The sequence below is a fragment of the Dinoponera quadriceps genome, unplaced genomic scaffold (assembly GCF_001313825.1).
Source record: "Dinoponera quadriceps isolate SergipeBrazil2010 unplaced genomic scaffold, ASM131382v1 scaffold717, whole genome shotgun sequence".
Classification (NCBI taxonomy): domain Eukaryota; kingdom Metazoa; phylum Arthropoda; class Insecta; order Hymenoptera; family Formicidae; genus Dinoponera; species Dinoponera quadriceps.
The window spans coordinates 53,570-73,550 of record NW_014555639.1 but is presented as its reverse complement, the minus strand read 5'-3'; the positions used below and the strand labels follow the sequence as shown (position 1 = coordinate 73,550).

Below are 19,981 nucleotides of genomic sequence, written 5' to 3'. Positions count from 1 at the left end.
CCCCCCCCCCCCCCTCCTCTTTGTGACCCACGGGCCGGCCGACATTTCGGCAGCGGCTTTACACGGCGTTTTGGTGGCGAAGTAAATTTGGTATTAGTAACTGGTTTGCGCAAACCAAGTTTCTCCCCGCACACTTCGTCGAGTATAAACTCAGCCTGACTAGAGTTGACTAGAAACTAGACTACCGCCAAACTTGGTAATCTACGATCGAATCACCAGCCCGATGTGGGTGCGTCGATGTTAAATCGATGGTTTAGCGCAATTCCGGCCGAGACTTCGCTCCGCGGCCATGCCCTTTAATCTTTGGAAAGGATGGGCAAAACGGGCTGAAGGGGAAAGAGACGGAGAAGAGGGGCGGAAGAGTGGACGAGAAAGAGGGGGAGAGAGAGAAAGAGAGAGAGGGAGAGAGAAAGAGAGAGTGAAAAAAAGGGAAAGAATAATCATCGTGAGGTATTCCCGGTCGTTGCATTTCAGTATGGCCCGCCCCCGCCGGAATCGCGTTGAAAATTTTGCCCGAGGCATTTTTCTGCATTACAGCTCTTTCAGTGGTAAATCGTCCGGATTGATAAAAATGGGATGGGGGCCGCTCTGTGTAATGGGGGGACCGCCGCGCTATCCTCTGGTGCCCGCTCTCTCTCTCTCTCTCTCTCTTACCGCTTTTTCGCACCCACGAGTGTAACGGGGCGATGTACAACGTACGTAAGGAAGTGGAATGAAATTGCGGGTGTGATACGTTGCCGGCGCTAACAATGATTATGTCGGTATGAGAGGGCATTAGAGGCCTCGTCGTGTGATTTGTCATTCTCTCTCTCTCTCTCTCTCTCTTTTCGTCTACCGTATATATTTCCCTTTTTTCCTCGTTCTTTCTCTCCGTCTCGCTCTTTCGCTCATATCGAGATCTCGGTCGTTCGCGACTATATCATGCGATACCTCATTTCGCTTCGAACGTGGCTTTTTATAAAATGGGACGATCTGCCTTCTGGTAGAAGCCACGTTACGTAAATCCCGTTTGCCGAGTAGCGTCCACATNCCCCCCCCTCTCTCTCTCTCTTCTTCTGCTTTCATACTCTGTCGCGATATCTGAGATTATTCAAAATCTGCCGGTACGCCTTGGAGCGCTTTACTCTTTCGATTAGTATGTTAATTTGATCCCCGTGGATTATTTAAGCGTTCCGCGTTTTCAAGAAGATAGATTCGAATCGTCGTATGCGTCGCAAAAAAGATAGAGAGAGAGAGAGAGAGAAAGAGAAAACGATATTCCAAAATGAAGAAATATTTTTTTCCCAAGAGCGCGCGCGGATTCGTCCGCTTATTTATATTCAAATTGATAGATAAATAATAATAAATCTCATTCTTATTGATGCTGATCAAATCTCTAATCCTTAATCATCTTTAATAGGTTCTCAATAAATCCTTATCATACTTAATAGGTTTTTAATAAATCTTTAACACGTTGATTATCATATTGGTCTCCACTGATTATTTCAATGCTCAATTTGCTCAATCACATATGAATAAATAGATCAATAATAATCAAACATTCTTAATAGATCTTCAGTCTTCAATCATCCTTAAAATAGGCCTTTAGTAGATTCTTAACACGTTGACTATCACGCTGATTCCTACCGATCATTTTAATGCTCGACTCAAGTTTGAATCATCAAAGATACGATAAACAAATGTGACCCACACGATGTGTATGTTTGTCAGTTCATTTCACTGGCTCCTTATCGGTCATACATGTGATTTATTAGACGCTGTTGTTTACGTTTTATATGAAATTTAGTGAGATTTAGCAACATAGCATCAGTTACTTAATGATACACATCATGTCAATCCTAGCTAGCCACAATTATTTTCGAATCTTTAATTCGCCACACTCTGGCCCGTAAGACTATTCGATTTTATTTCCTTGCCATTTTCATTCTAATTAATATTTTCAGGCTTGTAATGTAGAAATTGGAAATACAGAGTCTGAAGATGTTTATTGTGTCAAACCAAATTTTGGATTTAAATTAAACTTATTGTTACAAAAACACAGTGTTTTCGAAAAAAAATTCTCAAGTGGTTTTGCAAATGCGATTTAAGGAAGAGTAAAATGTTCGTTCGTTGGATATTAGAAAAAAACAATATCATATTAAAATGAGAATAACGAAAAACGTTGAGCGGTTTGGACCAGATTATGGCGAGCACGAGTTAATAGATAATCCCAACAATGAGACGTCGCCTTTCTCATGATCGTGATTGGACGTTTCGCGCACCCGTCTCCGCATCGTCGTTTCTCGTGAGTCTCTTTCTACGTTTATAATGCAAGAACAACACATCAGTCGGACGAATGTATCGCCGATATAACGTGCTCGGAGCTTAAGGTTTCCAATTTTTATTCACTCGCTCGTTTTATTCAGGCGTTAGAAAGACGTTTGTCTATGCAAATTCATACGACTTCGAGAGCTCGAGTTTGTATACTCATAAATAAACCCTTTTGAATAGACCGCCGCGGTGGCTGCGGTGCCGCCGTCATTGCTGCTGCCGCCGCCGTTACCGTAGAGGTCTTATATCGTGGACCTTAATACTTCGAGAGGCGATACGGCGGAGATACTTATTTTTCCCTTCCCTATAAATAAATTCAAATAGCCGTGGCTGCGCCACAGATATAAATATAGCCGCGCGTTTCTCTATGTAAATATTATTTACGTTCCGTGGAATATTAATAACGTTCAGCGTGATAGCGGATTTATACGTCCTACAGCTCCTTAGAACCCTATTTCTCGGCGCCTGTAATTTAGATCACTTATTTCATTCCTTTCTCGATAATACGCCATTCTCGTGTCGACGATTACCTGCTCTCTCTTTCGTCTCTCTTCTCCTCTCTCTCTCTCTCTCTCTCCCTCCCTCCTTTTCTTTCTCTTGCCCACTCTCTCGTAAAATTTCCTTCGAGAGAATAATTTGTCCGTCATTTCTTTAATATTTGCTTGAACGGTTGGAGATATTAAATTCTGCAAGATCGTCGTCCCTTTTTTTCAAATTAAATGATCTCTCTCTCTCTCTCTCTCTCTCGGCCGCGGGAAAGAAAGAATTAGATGCGAGTGAGCGAGAGTGAGAGAGAGAGAGAGAGAGAGAGAGAGAGAGAGAGAGAGAGAGAGAGAGAGAGAGAGAGAGAGAGAATAACAGTAGAGAGGAGTATTTATTCTACCCTGGGGAAGACATATCTCTTAGAGTGTATAGAAGAGTACAATGAAATTTAGATGAATGCCCGTGGGCATGCGTCGCTCGCACACAGAAATGACCCAAAAGATTACGCCACGATAAGTGTGCATATCAAACTCTCACATTTTTATACGCTAATATCAATATATATATATATGGTGAAAAACAAGATTAAATGAGTTTATGAGACCCACAATCCGTAATCAAACTAAAGCTAAGACTAAAACTGATACGGTTATTGATACTAAGCTATTACTGAAGCTACTGCTATCATAAATATTAAAATTAAAAATGTATCGAAGTGGAAAATAATTAAACGCAGCTGTAATCCCATATATCTCAATCTCGCGAGAAGAAACAGACACAGAGAACAACGGTCCTAGATCGCACCTTATAATTCGAAATTATGATCACTGCAAATCACTGTAGCTGATGTTACATTGAAAGACCTTTTATACGTTATCAGTGCGACAGATAGGCACAGCGAGTCTTTGTGAAGAGTCTTTGAGAAGAGACTCGGATTCTTCGAGCTTGATGCTTTGGAATGAATAAAGAGGCTACAAGGTATTGTGGGACATGCAGAGAAAAAAAATTGGCTATATAAATCGAGAATAGATATTCTCATATATAAGCAAGAATATTACAATTTTGACAAAAGATTTCTAATCTTGATTTGATTAAATTTGTATCTATGCAAGTATTATTTGCAGTCAAATTAAGATTAAAAATCTTCTAAGAATATTGTAATATTTTTACTTATATATGAGAATATCTATCATTGATATAAGACTATTTTTTCTTCAGTGTGAGATTGCAAAATAGAATAAATGAGACACCACGTTTGGTAGAGTTTCCTATGTTTTACGAACAGGCCATCTCTCAGTCTATAATACGAAGAGATATGTTTATCGCGTCTGAGATCATGCACAAATGTATACATGAGTTGAGCGGCCATTATTAACGACCGTACAATTTAGTATTAAATATGAAGTACTCGGGTAAGACCGTTATGAACGATGGGGCAATAATCAAGAGAGAGAGAGAGAGAGAGAGAGAGAGAAAGAGAAAGCACGAGACGGTGCGAAGAAAATTGAAGAACCGAAGTTTCCGTGCCGAGCGTCTTGCGCGCACATATAAACACACATACGCCCTATTAAAGCGACGCAATTGTTGCGAAAATGCACACAGCAAGTAATTTTGAACTCTCGTCACGTGTAACATTACGACGTAAATTAGCAAGTTTGCGGCGAAACACGTAAGTTCAGTGTATACCGATCTAATCTACGAAGCAGCTACACTGTAATTTGCGTTACCTACTCACGAAGCGACCGTCGACCGTCGTCATTCTGTCAAATTACACTACGCGCACGTTACATAAATAGTCTAAGTTTCGACTCTCGGCGGAGAGTTCGCAGAAAAAACGTGTTAAAGCGTGATAACAGCTGTGTGTGGCATCGATCACGCTCAGCAATCGTAACGTATAATGTATTTGTTTAATCGTTCTTCATAATTGCGCGCGCCAACCAGATTGCCATCTATGAAAATTGCCATGTCTCTCTCTCTCTCTCTCTCTCTTTCTCCGCCATTATACGTATATATATATTTCTGAATAATTTATAAGTTATTCTTTATTGCGCCCACGTTAATTTTAAGATAATTTGCATAAATTACATTTGCAAAATCTGCCGCGGACACGTTTTGATGCACATTTAATTATCTATTTTAAACTGCCGCGGAGGTAAATCCCGCGGTATCCGGATCAGAAGAGAATAAATGTTTCATCGCCATTATAATCGGATGTTCATATTCGCGTAACATCGTAGCCGCATCGTTTACGTAATCGTTACGATTAATTCGCGTGAGATGCGCCAGTCCGCTGACGAGTAATTAAGCGATTGACGTGGCCGGCGCGGCAAAATCGCGGCGAGTCAGCGGGGTAAGTCGGCTCTTTCTGTTCGTACGTACGTATGCTTGTAGAAAAAAGGAAGGTAAGATGACAATTTTAGGGGCTATTCAACAATTACGTCACGCTAATTTTAAATATTTTTTATCTCCCTCTCTTTTTCTCCGTTACAATATCGTCACAAAATATTTGCTCCCTTCCAATATTACGTAACATATGGAATTATCCCTCTCGCCCATCGACACATAGATGAAATAAATAGCTTATAACCATATTGTAGGTAATATTTGTTAGACTGCACGCTACTATCTTCTTTTGAAGTACAAATAATGTTTAGGTACATAATGTTAAATTAAGTACTTTATTTTATAATTTTGAGTAATAAAAAGTAGTAAAAAGTTGTGATTTAAAACAAAAAAATATTAAAAAATTAACATTTCGATTTTTAACGCAAAACCATGTTAACACCAAAAACATAAGAATTTTAACCAAATGTGTCATGAATGCAAACAAAGTGGATAACAACATCTATAATTACAAGTCGTGTCATTTAATATGACGTTCCATAGTTTTTATTCCCTCTCTGTTATCACTTACCGTCACGTAAGCTAATATACTGCCTCAGCTCGTAGTGTGACGTAATTGTTGAATGGTCTTTGATTTGTTGATTTTTCCTCGTTTCCGTATTAACGTAAAAATAATGACCAATTTCTTTTTTTAACAGCTAAAGCCTTGCTTATCACTTGTATAAACTAAAAATTTTATGAATAAATTGGAATTTGGTTTAATTAAAATTTTTTTCTGAATGTGTCAATTTCATCGTGTTGCTCTTTTATGTGACGAAGGTAAAAATAAATTTTTTACAAATACAAAAATAATTTTCGCACATGTTTTCTATTATTTTGTTATTATAATGTCTGTACAACACAATAAAATACAAAACTAAAATAAAAAACAAGTAAAAATATTATTTATGAGAAAAAATCTGCTTTGTATGACATTGTAACTTAAAGAACCGTGAAGAAAATTTGAAATATTAATTATTTGCATGAATAACTAAAAAATATTTTAATTAACTGATAATGTCGGATCAGTCGCGTCAGTAACTGATAAAATATCATCAATTGAATTTGAATATTTAACAGTTACTGATGCACCTAATCAATATTTTTCCTTAAAGGAAAATAAAATCTAGACAAGAACAAAAATAAAAGCAGGTATTTATAATTGTATAATTTAAAGTAAAATGCGAATGAATCATTTCACCCATAGATGATATTCGTACGTATTATTTTATCCTATGGCCGCTAAATTCATTTATTTAATTTAAAAAATATTGCAATATGAGAACTGAAAAATAATAATACATTATTATATTTATTTAAAAAAATAATATAATATATAACAGTTTTGTAAGAGGAAAATGAAAATATTTATTATAATTGAGTAATTCTTTATGGAGAATTACTACAAAATTATATATGATTGTATGCAAAATACGTTTCTTATTATATTACCTATTGTCGTTGACAAATCGTAGTCAAACTACAACAGAATATTTATTATTATTAAAAGTCCTCTAATGAATTGGGCACCGATTCGTTATTGGCTTAGAAAAATTAGCAGATCATCATCTCACCCTCCTTTTTCTTGGCGCGAACATGAAAATATCGATGGAATATTGGATGTCACCACGCCGTGCTCGCTCATTTCACGCATTTCCGCGAAGCCTCGAGCGTTGGTTTTTCCAAATTATATCTTTGCCGCGTTCGTGAATACGAACGGGATAAATTGTCGCAAGGTACGAAGTGTTTATTACTTCTCTGTTATATCAATTTTTCCCTGTTCTTGCATGCACATACACACGCATGCATTCATAATCACACACAACATGCAAGCGCACAACTCGCCGTAATATATGCCGGACCATTAATTTACGCGAGCAGCGTCGGTGGTCAGTTTCTCGGAACGGTATTAACTAAGTGCATAACCATACTACTTTTTCCCGCGGGCATATTTTTTCATTTCTCGCCGGGGTCCCCCTTCCGCCTCACTCTCTCTCTCTTCCCCCTTACACCCCCAGTTCTGTCTCCTCGCGCGGCTGAACGACGTTACATGAGTCACACGCCGTGATTGACGTGTTCATGAAAGTCAATCGGTCGGAGCAGTATCGGCGCCGTAACGCGAACACATTGTACCGTCGCTGAATAACGGAACACAAGAGACAGACTGAGAGACAGAGAGAGAGAGAGAGAGAGAGAGAAGTATTGTGCCAGACTTTCTACTAACACAAAGTGTCCGTCCTGTTCGGCGCTGCATGACGATTTACATTTCGTCCGGAGAATCGATCGCCGTTTCGGTCCGCTAACGTGCATGCTCCATCGGCCTATGCACTGCAGATTGATTTCGCGAAAAAAAACACACACACGAGAGAGAAAAGAGAGGTGAAATAACAACCCTCTGACAACTAGCTGTTACAGAGGAAAACGGAACAGTCGAGCGAATCCCGCGGCCGCGCGTATCCCTTAAAATATCTCGTAAACCGCACGGCTTTCCTCCGCCTGCTTGTGCATAGGCATTACAACGTTTCGCGAGCTCACGCCGCATCGAGATTGCACGAGGACACTGGCGCGTATCCTTCTCGTGGCGACAGTACTCGCCGTTATCTTCTCCATTGCGAATACTCGTGCATTTATGCGTTTTACCAGTGTCGTCCTTCTTCCTTCTCGAGAGTGAGAGAGAGAGAGAGAACGAGAGAGGGAGAGAGGAGCAAGCGGAAACTGCTTTATTCGAGGGTAATAGGGAAGATTCTCGCAGGAGTGCGAAGAATATCAAAGGTAGAAATGTAACATTTATGAGATAGAGAGAGAGAGAGAGAGAGAGAAAGTGAGAAAGTGCTATTTATTTGGCGTTTTAAGGAAAGCGCAGTAACATTAATACATTAGAATCTAAAATAAATTTGCAAAGTATATAATTGACGAACATAATAACTAAAATTAGTAATTCTGAAGCAAATAGAGAGAAGCACGTAGAGAGTTATCCAACATAATTAAAGCTGTGGTACAGATAGAAGGAAATTAACGATCCTCATAGTAAAAGCAGTTATATTGCTCTAAATTTTGTGGTATATCAATGTGTCTTTGCATGTAATCTGGAGTGAGGGAATAATAAATATATAGTTAGTTAATTGGAGTACAGTGAGAGACAAGGTGCAAAAGAGTCAAGATAGATTAAGAGTGCATAGTATAGTTGTGTTTAATTTCGGGCTTTATCGAAGAGAGAAAGAGAAAGAGAGAGAGAGAGAGAATCTCGTTAAGTAAAATTTCAATCTTATTTCCTCTTCATTTTTCTCTCTCATCTTTTAAACGCCGGAATTGATAAAACACGTGTGCGCGCGAAAATCTTGGCGCTCGCGAGCTTGCGCTTGAAATATCGGCCTTGCGGTAGACTTGGTGTGCACGAAGCCCGAAAATAGAAGACCTTTGTAGTCATTTGCGCCGCAAGCGAAGAACTTTCCATTCGACTTGGCTCCCGCGACTTGCCCCTTACTCGCGGTCCTCCGCTAATTTTAGGAGGGCGCGTGTTTTGCACGCGACAGTATCTCGTAGCAACAAGTAATTTGTCCACTCAGTTCACCTCCACGCTGGGTTCGTGTTAACTGGCCATTACGGCGGTTCCAAATATCGTATACTCCCGTCCGACAGATACTTGTCAAGCCCATACAAATATCTCATCGTGCGAACGGGACGGCATACTGGGTGTCCGCTATAAATGGCGATATGGCCATCGATGAGAACGCGATCTCACACGAATCAGCAAGAGAACGAGCGAACGAATGAACGAACAGGCTGAAAACGCAGAGTGAAATTTGTTTTCATATGGTGCCTCGTTTTCGAGAAAAAAAGAAAAAAAGGAGAAAGAGTAAAAAGAAATAACAATCGCTACCTCGGCGGCGCGACTGTCGAAAAATCTAACCACAAAGCGCAACATTCCCGGGGGAGAGAGAGAGAGAGAGAGAAAGAGAGAGATCGTTGCTCGAAAGCGATCTGATCTAAGGGTTACGTGAAGAAAAATGTAAGCAGTAAGACATAAGCAGGAATTAAATCGATCAGTCGCTATTAAGCCATCAGTCGAGAATTAAAATATGACTCGAATCAAAATTTGGATGCCACTTTGACGTTCTCAAGGATAGCTTACATTAGATGATCTGTAGACTGGTAAAAATCTATTTTAACGATACTACACTTGAAAACTTGTGTCTTGAATCTTTAATTCTACATTAAAATAGAAATATCTAGGAAATAAAAAAAGTATTTAGTCGATGAGTTACTAAAAGCAAATTTACTTGTACTAAAATTAATGTTTTTACGCTGAGAAAAAATGTCTCTCAATTAAGGAAATATACATTTTTTTAAATCTGTAACTTATTATAAAAATAATTGTTTATTTTCTATTTAAATAAAAGATTTTAAACTAAATAAATATATTATCAGCGCTCACCAAATAAATATTGTTTTTTAGATATCTCTTCTCTCAGCGTATATCTGGATTTAACGTTACTATTATTTTGAAACTATAAATACTTTCGATAATTCGTTCATTAGATCCGTATGAATATTAAAAAATAAGTTATTTTGACTCTAAATGTAACGAAAACAGAAACTTGAAAAACATCATCAAACAGAGTAAATTATTTCATTAGAGTTGAACATATTTTTTTTTACTACATATCTTAGCTGCTACTATATTATAGGATTAAAAGTGTCAATTTGGGGCTACTTTTTTATGTTCTCGGATGTGACTGGCCTTACTTAAATCGCGCTTACCGCTTACATTTTGTCGCTCACGTTTTTCCATCAATCCGTTTAAACGCGCGACATCCTGTATACGTCTGAGCGTGGCAATGTCGCGGCGGGCGTATGGGGCAAAATTTGCCACATAATTAGTGACGCATTCGGTGCCGTCGAGCGGTACTCTCCTCGCGTTTGATGGGTGCGAATGGCTCGTGTTCGCCACCGGCTTCTACATAATTGTCCTTCATTCATTACGGCTGTCTTCATCGATAACTCATATCGCCGGGACACCCGCCATCGCGCGTCGCATTTTAGGATATTTTTCACACTAATGCGCCGCAAGGACAGCCTGTCGGTGGATTAATTACGAAGTTTCGGAATTAACAAAGTTTCTAACCGGCGTCCCGATCAACGAACCAGCTCGCGAACCCGGAAAACTCCACCTCTCCCTCCTTCTCTCTCTCTCTCTCTCTTTCTCCTTCTGGCTGCCTTCCTTCGTATTCCTCTTTCACCCTCGGTCACCCTTTCTCTCTTCCTTTACCCCAGCCCGAAGAAGCTCCGCTTCTTGCGATCCACGAGCGAGCGACAAGATGACAGCGTTAATAAAGAATTGAATAAAGTTTGACACAGCTTTCGCTGTATTATTTTATAATAAACAGCGGTGGTGTCCGTTCCGAACGAGTTTTGTCTCGCTACTTTAAATTTTATGAACTTTCGGATATCCCGAATAGGGCCGCCATCCTTAATGCTATTAGCGACGAGATTGCGGAACTTCGAGCGAGTCCTCAATTTTATTACCTTTTAAATATGTTATTTCAGGAATTTTTTAATGATCCTCTTCACGAACACACGCGTATATGCGGGGATTGCCGTGGACGAGAGTTGAATAGAGAATCCCCGATTGTTCGCCACGTAATTGCGTAATCTTCATCTCTGCGTTCCTTCGTGCACTTTGTCGTTCCGGGTATTTAATTAATCGGATTCAAGTGCGCGCACGCGCGCGTTATACCGCCCACGTTAATTCGATTAGGAGTATTAGGAAAGGTTACTCGAGATAAAAGCGAAGGAGCAAAGTTTTAATAAACCGAGTTGCCGCGCAGAGTCCGACCGCTCATCACCGTGTTACGCACAGCGCAAGGATGCGGTTCTACAATGCGAATGCGACCTCGGTCGCTGTATATTCAACATGGATACAATTCCCTTTAATTACCGATCTGTGAGCGAATTAGCCGTAAATATTCATGTAGGAATCGCATACAATCTGCCGATACTAGCACGGTATCGGGCCGATAAACAGATGCGGTATCGGCCCAGCACTGGCCCGATATTAAAGATGCAATATTATTGATAAGGCAGGACTAGTCGAGCAACTTTCTGTTCAAACTCTTATAAATGTTCTTTCTAAAATGATGGCAGACTAATGAGAATTGATTTAAAAGGCAGCATATTTATCCAGCTTACTGATTAAATACACATTGATCTTAAATATATTTTATAAATAAGAAAAAAATTTGTCTGGAAAGATCAGAATGGCTTAACGTACTCCACTTATCGGCACCAAATTTTCCTCCACGCCTGGGCTGGTACCGAAAAGTCTTGTTTTGATATTAGCCCAGTCCGGCCCAGACAGCACGCAATATTTATTATTATGTTCGTCAATTATATTTGTAAAGTATTTACAAAATATAGATATTAAATATTTTGCAAATATTTAAATATTCGGCTAATTCAGGTGTGAGAAGGATTATGATGAGAGATATTCTAAAAATGATGAAAAATATTCCCGATAAATAATTACCGATTTTCGGTTCTGTTTTGATACTGCTTCCTATTCTGATCCTATTTCTATTATTCCAGTAATAAACCAGTAGTGGCGTCCAATATTGTATACTACAAATCGGTGAGTCGGTACCTCGCCGGTGGCAAATCCCTACTTGGATAAATATGAGATGTGCGCTCTCGGCCGCCCGCTCGCGCATTTATCACGTCGCGTCGCGCGATTCGCGTGCGTTTCGTCGAGAGACACGCGATAATTGACCTAATCGCGGTTCTTCCTGCTCGTATATCCGCTCGCGATTCCGCGAAGATCGGGCGGAATGGCGGGCGAGATAAAAAAAGGAAAGATACCGGCAAGTTAATTGTTAATCGGAGGAGCCGTCGTCGCATCGCACTTTTACGCACTCCGTCACGCGGCGTAATGGCCGCGTGCGCCGGATAGTTCCGCCCTTGTTGTATTTTCACTAGGAACACGCGAGCGCACACACTCCATTCACCTCCGTGCTAGAACGAACGCGATGACGCGATTGCCAGTTTATTTGCTAAAACGGAGATAATGCATTTAATGTGTCTGCATTATGTAAAGGGAAAAAGGAAGAGGACAGACAGAGAGAGAGAGAGAGAGAGAGAAGAGGAAGATAAGAATCGGTTAGTCACGCTTAACGTTAAAAGCGCGCTGCAAGCGTGCAAACGGTGGCGGTTCTCTCTTGGCGTTAATAAAAGAGAGAGAGGAGAGAAGATTTTTGAAAGTATACATATAAAAAAAAAGATTTAAATACTTTAACGCGCGCGGCCGCGTGACACCGCGTGAAAACGTTTTATCGTCCTTTAATCGGCGCGATTCAGGCGAAACGCGTGTGCAGCGCTCCACTTATGTCCGTTTCTACTATCATGCTTGGAATTGAGTCGACGATTAATTCAACGGAATCGACCAATCGCATTGGCCAATTATCCGATCGATCGATTGGTCAATTCCATTAAGTCAATCGTCGGCTGGATTTAAACTATAGCGGTAGAAACGGGCATTAGCAACATTTGTCAGATTAATTCGGTAAATCACGTCGCAGCCTTCCTTGTGAATTAACCGAGGCGCGCGTTCGAAAATCGCGAGTCCGTGTGTGCATCGAATTGTCAAGCGTGACGACACACATCCAGTAAAAAATGCAAATTAACGTCACCCGTGTCTTGTCATGCATGAACCGGCGGAGATTATCGTCATTAAGAAACGTGGTAATGTCTCTATATGCTAAGCGCATATCGAGTACAATAGTCTTGCGCTACCAGGTATCTTATATTATTATCATTACTATTACACTGTGAAAAAAAAAGTACTAGTAAAAAGAACATTTTTCTTAGTAGTAAAGTAGTAGAGTAGTAGTAGATCGCAATCTTCAGTGATGTATTTCACTGTACACGTCACTGAAGACTACAACACATAATGATTTCAGCCATAATTCCGATAGAGTCCAACGTTATAAAATTTCGAGGTTATTTTTACTACAATATTTCTTCCGTACAGCTCGGTAAATTTAGTCGCTAAATTAAGATAATAAAACGTAAATAATAGGGCGTCATAGTTGTTAAATAAACTGATTACGTTTGGAAGATGCAAACGCCCGATAAAGAGTCCTCTTTCAGCGAGCGTGCGAGAGGAAGAGAAGGAGGCTCCCTTATTTGTATCGTCTACACCACATTTGCGGTGTAACCGTCCCTTCCGAACTATCGCGATCCGAAAGTTATTTAAACCGAGACATCCGATTAGCGTGCAAAGTCACCCGCCGAACCCGCCAGATCCGATCTCCTCGGGCGGCCCCCTTTCAGCCGGCCTGTACCCCAACGCCGAATTCTCATCGCGATACGAAACGCGGGGTCCCCCGGCGAACCATCGCGCCCCGCCGCTGATCTCTTCGCCGATTCGCGGTCGAGGGATTTTTAATAACGGGAATCTAATTAACCCCGGCCCGGAGGGTTCTCCCTTTTAATCAGCCGGTAGCCCTGCTAATCTGAATTTGAGAATCAAATTTTCGTTAACGAGGCCTCCAGCCCGAATATACGGAAGAGAGGAGGGACTCCGTGCCTCTGGTGGAGATGAAGTGTCCGTACGTCTTTCCGGTAACTGACGTCAACATTACGTTCCACCAACGGTGTAACGCTTGCCTTCGGAAACTCCCTCCGTCTCTCTTCCGTTCTTTCCGTGCGACTCGCTCGCTCCCTCGCGTTCCGCCGAATCGGAGAGGCGAGAGGAGGACCCCCTGGGAGAGCGGAATGCATGAGCCTTTATCAGAACGCGGAAGACGATGGGGGACGGAGGGCGGGAAGAAGCGAAGGAGCTTTTGTAACTAGCTTTACCCGTTCCGATGCTGGCAGCAACGACAGCGACGGCGCAATTGAGCGAAATTGCGCACGTAGGACGCGGAGAGACGGGAAACTTTACAATGCAAATCCAGCTGCCACGACCTGGACCGCTTCTCTCCTCCGTGTCGCTCGTGGCGGTAGTTGCTGATGACGGCAGAGTCGGCGGCAGCGACTACTACAACGACGACGGCCCGCCGGCCGTTCGTTCGTGTTTCGACAAAAAAGAAAAAACCGAAGCGCGAAGAGCCGTGCACGGGTCGCGTCTGCCGTATCACGACCCACGGATTCGCATTAGGGACTTTTTGACAGCATCAGATGCCGCCACGTCGCGTTTTTTGCTCCAGTTTATTGCGAAAAGTTTGCGAGGAGGTCGCCGAGTGCCTCGGTTATCCTCCCCCGTCTTTCTTTCTTTCTTTTTTCTGCCTTTCTTCTGTTCCTTCCTGCTTCTTCTCTCTCCCTCCTCCCCTCCATCTCTTTTCTCTTCCCGTACTACTGTACCTCTGTGGCTAATTTTGTGTAATATCTATTATATAACATTTTAGTTTGAAGTGAGGACAGTACTATTCGATATGTTTCATACTTCAAAACGTCATTATTCGAATATAATGTCGAAGGTTTCGAAATTCGTAACTATGAAGAGCCGAAGCTATAATATAACCCGAATATCATTTCTAGTCCAAGTTTGAAGTCTTAAATATTCATTTCTCCTTATTTTGTTTTTTTTGTTTAATTTCATCATTACAGGTATGTTATTAATTATTTTATACTCCCCTATATATGCAAAATATAAATGCTTGTATCTACCTTCAGGTTTTCACTTTTACACTTACGTATTTTTCCTTTTATTCATTCTTTTATATAACACTTGAAATTGTATTACTGTCAATACTAACTTGTAAATTATGAGGTCCTTAGAGAATATGCTTTAAGAATAATAAATGTTTCTCTCTCTCTCTCTCTCTCTATCCCTCGCAATTCTCTCGTGTACTCCCCGAACGCATACTGGCGTGTCCGCGGGAAAAAAGCGAAAAGAAACAAGATTGAAGCTGAGCGTCCGGCCACCAAAAGACAGTTTCTTTTCTTTCTATCTGCCCCTGTCTCATGCGACCGGGTGTTCATTCGAACTTGGGCCACTCACTATAAGTGGGTGGAGGGCAACTATTTTTATCGTCGGCCAGAATATCTCGCGTCGTGAAAACGAATCACGCAGCAGACTTGTGGCCGACACCGACGCGCGCGCGCGCATCGCATGAATGAACGTCGCTTGACTGAGATTCCCGAGAGGGAAAGAGAATGGTCCTATGTGTATCTTATTTTTATCTCTTTATCGGAGGCGCGTGTGACGCGTCATCAGCGTTATGTAACGCACCGTAAACGGTTGGTTGCATTTACGCTTACGTGAAGCCTCACGTAGCGGGCCGCGTCTTTCTCAAACCAGTAATTTCTCGCGCCTCAACTACTAATTAGTAGTCGCGAGGCCGTTCGCGGCTCTATCAAGCGGGATATAAAAAGCATTTTGTCGCGTGAGACCTTGTCTAAACGCGTGTATCTCCGCGCGTTGATAGAAGTATGAAACGTACAAGACAAAGTATGAATCAGCGTAACTACATGTAAAATAGGACATCAAAGTGCGATATTGCGCGATATAACGCGTAATAATTCGCGCGCGAGATAAACCTCGCTGGAGACGGAAACAACCACTCGATATTCCAACGAGATACTTTTACATCAATTCTACGCGGTGATTTATGTAAGCTTTTATTACTGCGGATACCGAGCGGTAAATAAATCAATGGACATCGGCCGCGTCGTCGAGTCGCGCGCTCGGCGGTACATCCTCCCTCTTTCCCAGCCCCTCCTTCTCCGCTTTTCGTCGTCGTACGCTTNCTTCACCTGCCCCCCCCCCTCCCCCCCTGTTCCCGTCGATAAAAGTGCACGATCGTGATATGAATAATCACGGTATCTTCAAATAGTCCGATCGCGTTTCTGATGCTAATGGGTAATATCCGAGCGTTTCCTTGAATGAATTCATATCCAGCGCGATCGAACGAATTTGCAATTACAATGAAACTCGTACATTTCGGCCCGCTCGCTCACTCGCTCGCTCGGTCGGTCGGTCTGTCTGTCGGTCGGCTGAATTACAGCGAGGAATATAATGCGGAGACATGATAGCTTCTGGAATCGCGCAGTGGGACGATTCTTACGGGCGCGTTTATCCCGCGACGAGGGAAACGATAAGCAGAATCCGATATTGCGACTCGATGTCCGATCGAGCGCTTTCGAATCACGTACGAAGCTACGGGAATTAATGAGGGAGCCCGAGAGATCTGCAGAAGCTAAAGTCTGTAGGACACAAAGGCCACCGACCGTCCATGTTCGTATTGGCTGAGTCAATCTTTGTAATTAAGTGGCGGGATCAATACGAAGTAACGCAAAAGTGAGGCAAATTTAGACAGAAGTAATATAAATGACAGAATAATTATAATTGTAGATATTTAATTGTCATAAAAGCAACATCATTTTATTAAGATGTTTATAAACTGTTATATGTATATATGTAATTTATAAACTGAATAATTTTCTAAAATTATATAGAATTAAATAAAAACCATTCAACTGTAGAATACGTGACCATCGTTTAGCAGCTCGGCGTTTTCATTCCTGCCTATTTACATTTATATTTTAATTATTTATAATCATATAGTTAATTAACTTCTTTTTGAAGTTAGAAATCTAATTTTGATGTATTCGTTTCTGTTGTGTACATATGAAATATGAAGGGTGTGATTTATAATTTACCACACATTTAATTTAATATTGCAAGAAACGATATAACGGTTTTACTTAACATAAAAATTAATTTTTTTATCAGAATATACAATTCAGTCTAACAGGTACATAGAAAAAAATCTTAAATCAATGATAGATATTTTCACATATATAAGCAAGAATATAACGTAATATGATATAATATTCTTAAAAGATTTTTATTCTTGAATTGAGTGCAAATAATATTTGCATCAACGCAAATTCAATAAAATCGAGATTCAAAATCTTCTAAGAAGATTATAACATTCCTGTTAATATGAGAATATATCCATCATTGATTTAAGACAAATTTTTTTTCGTACACACGTTCGCAACGCAATATATATAGATACTATTTTATCACAAGTATTAAAATGGCCAGCCTCTGTGTTCTAGAGACTCTAGTAGAAGCGCGCGCGATCTCTCGATGCCTCTCGATCGAGAATGCCACCTGACATTCGCTAGATTTCAGCAGCGCGTTCGCTTCTCCGACGCGTCCGCGGGATTCGCGTGTCTTCTTCGGACCGAAGTGTTGCGGCGAATTCAGCTCGCCTCTCAGCCATTCGACGTGATCGCGCGGGGATCAAAGGTGCATGCCGCGGATTCGCGTTAGCAACGATAACGATGACGGTGTCGAAAATGATGTTCGATGTTTCATCGAAAAACAGAGCTTGTGTAAAAAGTATGGCGAAGCGTAATTGCGCTAAATCACGTGTCGCTCGCGATTGCAGCAAGCGCAGTTGCGTAAGGAACTGATCTGCTAACGTTACCAGGCGGAAACGAGCGGATTCTCTCGAGTGGTGGGCGCGCTCGATGTTGTCAATACACATTGTGTGACGCAAGCGTCGAAACGCTTCCAGCGCTCGGGGAATTATGTTGTCCGTGTCGCGAAAGTTCGCTAAATCGTCCGGCGATCTCGCCCGGATTCGTCCGTGGATTTCTGGCGTTTTCGGATCTTCGCACCGACAGAAAGTACGAAGCGTCATCGAGGGGAGAGACAGACGAGAAATAAAGATCGAAAATTTGGCCCAATGTTAAACTTTTAAAACTCCTGACTACTCGTTATGATTGTCCTTGTTTAATGACGTTGGAAGCGAGAAAACGCGTGCCAAGAGTTCTCGCGTTACAAGTTTAGATAAAAACAAATATACTCACAAAATGACATTTGCGATCTATTCGGCACACTTGTGAAACTTTCCGAACACTTTTCTTTCACTCGAATACAATCGATAAATAGTCATAAGATTGATATTGGCGAAAAAGGGAAGGAAATCATAGGAAAAGAGGTTAGCAAGGAAGGTTCCATGTCAAGTTAATTTGGCGACTATTTATTAATTGTCTGAATAAAAGAAAAGTGTCCGGACAACTGGGCGAGCGCGCCGAATCGATCGCAAATCTCATTTTGCGGAGTGTATCTTATTATTTGAACGTACACGGCGGGAGAATTCTTGGCATGCGTTTTCTCGCTTCTGACGTCATCGAACAAAGACAGTTTCAGTGAATAGTCGGGAGCTTAAAAAGCATCCGACTCCGGACCTCGAATTCGCCCGTGGCTGATTTCCAGCATTTTCGGACTTTCGGCCCCTGGGTGGAGAGCGTCGTCGGGAGGCGAGAGGAACGAGGAGGAGATAGAGAAGGAGAGAAAGTGTTCCTCTTCCCGCTTTCTGCTTGGCGGGACGAGCCGGAGGAGTATATAATAAAATTAATATCGCGCCGTCCGCGCGCGCGAGTTACGTTATATCTCGGCCGTCGTTGACGTTATTATATATCTGAACGGCGTCGTTGCGAGAACCTTGCCGCGCGCTACGACCCGTTCAACGGACCGATCGGAAAAAGATGGTCCAGATGGTCTGGAGGAGGGAATAAGTTCAATTTCCGTTATTCCTGCCGCGCCGTGATATCTAACGTTTACGTTCTAGCGCGCTCCTCGCGCAAAGCGCACGTCTAATATTGTAATGGAAAGTTTTTCTCCACGAGTGCGAGATTACAAGTTTTATCTCGCGCGCGCCCTTCGCGCTCTCTCGTACGCGGAAACTCTCGCCGGTGCGAAAAAGTTTTTCAACTCTCCGGCGCAATTTCGTTCGTGGGTTATTACTCGTTNTCTCTTTATCCCCTTCTTCCGCCGAGTGCACGTCGTTGAATTTCTTAAGGTCGCTGATCGAGCGTCTCGAGCGAGAATCCCGTCCTCGCGAATTCTTCCTCGCGAGCTTCGCTCGTTACTCGCTCGGATAGGAAAAGAAAGCGGAAAAAATCCTCTTACTTGTCACCTGCTCGATGGTGTCGGACAGAACGTTCGCGTTATCCGCATGCTGCACGACGTGAACCACGACGTCCGTCAAGGTCGGCAGGCATTCCTCTCTCGGCCTGATAATGTCACTGTGCGTTACGTAAGCGTCATTTCGTACGATTTCATAAAGCAACTATTTCATTATTTTCAGCGTGAATGACGGCGACGAAAATTCGCCAACACTTCTGGACACTTCCGGGCCAGATATGGAGCTCGCACGATCCGCCGTCCGCCTGTCGATCCGCGGAATTACGAATGGTTCCCTGCGTTTCGCACCAACGGCTTCTTCGATTAGTTTCCCTCTCTATCTCTCTCTCTCTCTCTCTGTCTCTTTCTCTCTCGGACGCTCCTCCTCTCGATCGAGACGGCGGATAAGACGTCGAGGAAAATCTATGGACGCCGGTCGATCACCATACGACATTCACCGATTCATTCACAAGCACTCGTGGCTCCGTTTACGTCTCCGTTTCGGCTCTCTTCCGAGTTGCTTCCGAGTTCCGAGTGGCTTCAACGAAGCACGGCTGAATCCGATTCCGAGTGAATCGCTGCTAGCCGCGTGCGACGTGGTCAGGCGCCGACGTAATACTGGGAAGTCCGCAGAGCGTGGCTGCTACATTTAAAAAGTATCAGTACCTATCTCGCGGTTGGCGCGCGGCTCTGACCGACGGCAGACGCGACGCATCGGCCGGCGAGACGCCAGAACGCCGCGTCCGAGAGATTGACAGATTAACCCTTTGGATGCGTCCCATTTTCTGAAGATATTCTATATAATAAGAACTCACTTACAGGTAATAAGTACAAATAGTCGAAAATAGTTGTCAAAGGAGAAAGAAAACAATTGGGTCCCAAAGG

The 19,981-nt window shown here is 42.1% G+C and overlaps 1 protein-coding gene across 3 annotated transcripts in view; it reads right to left on the bottom strand.

The window, feature by feature from the left end:
• Positions 1 to 19,710, bottom strand: part of LOC106745023 (sodium-coupled monocarboxylate transporter 2) — a 62,067-nt gene extending 42,357 nt beyond the window's left edge. For 2 of the 3 annotated variants that reach the window (XM_014620242.1, XM_014620241.1), the window contains exon 1: positions 19,103 to 19,710. The gene's annotated coding sequence lies outside the window, so the exon portion shown is untranslated. The remainder of the gene's footprint in view (positions 1 to 19,102) is intronic. The other variant, XM_014620243.1, reaches the window with a different exon arrangement.
• Positions 19,711 to 19,981: the final 271 nt, after the last annotated feature.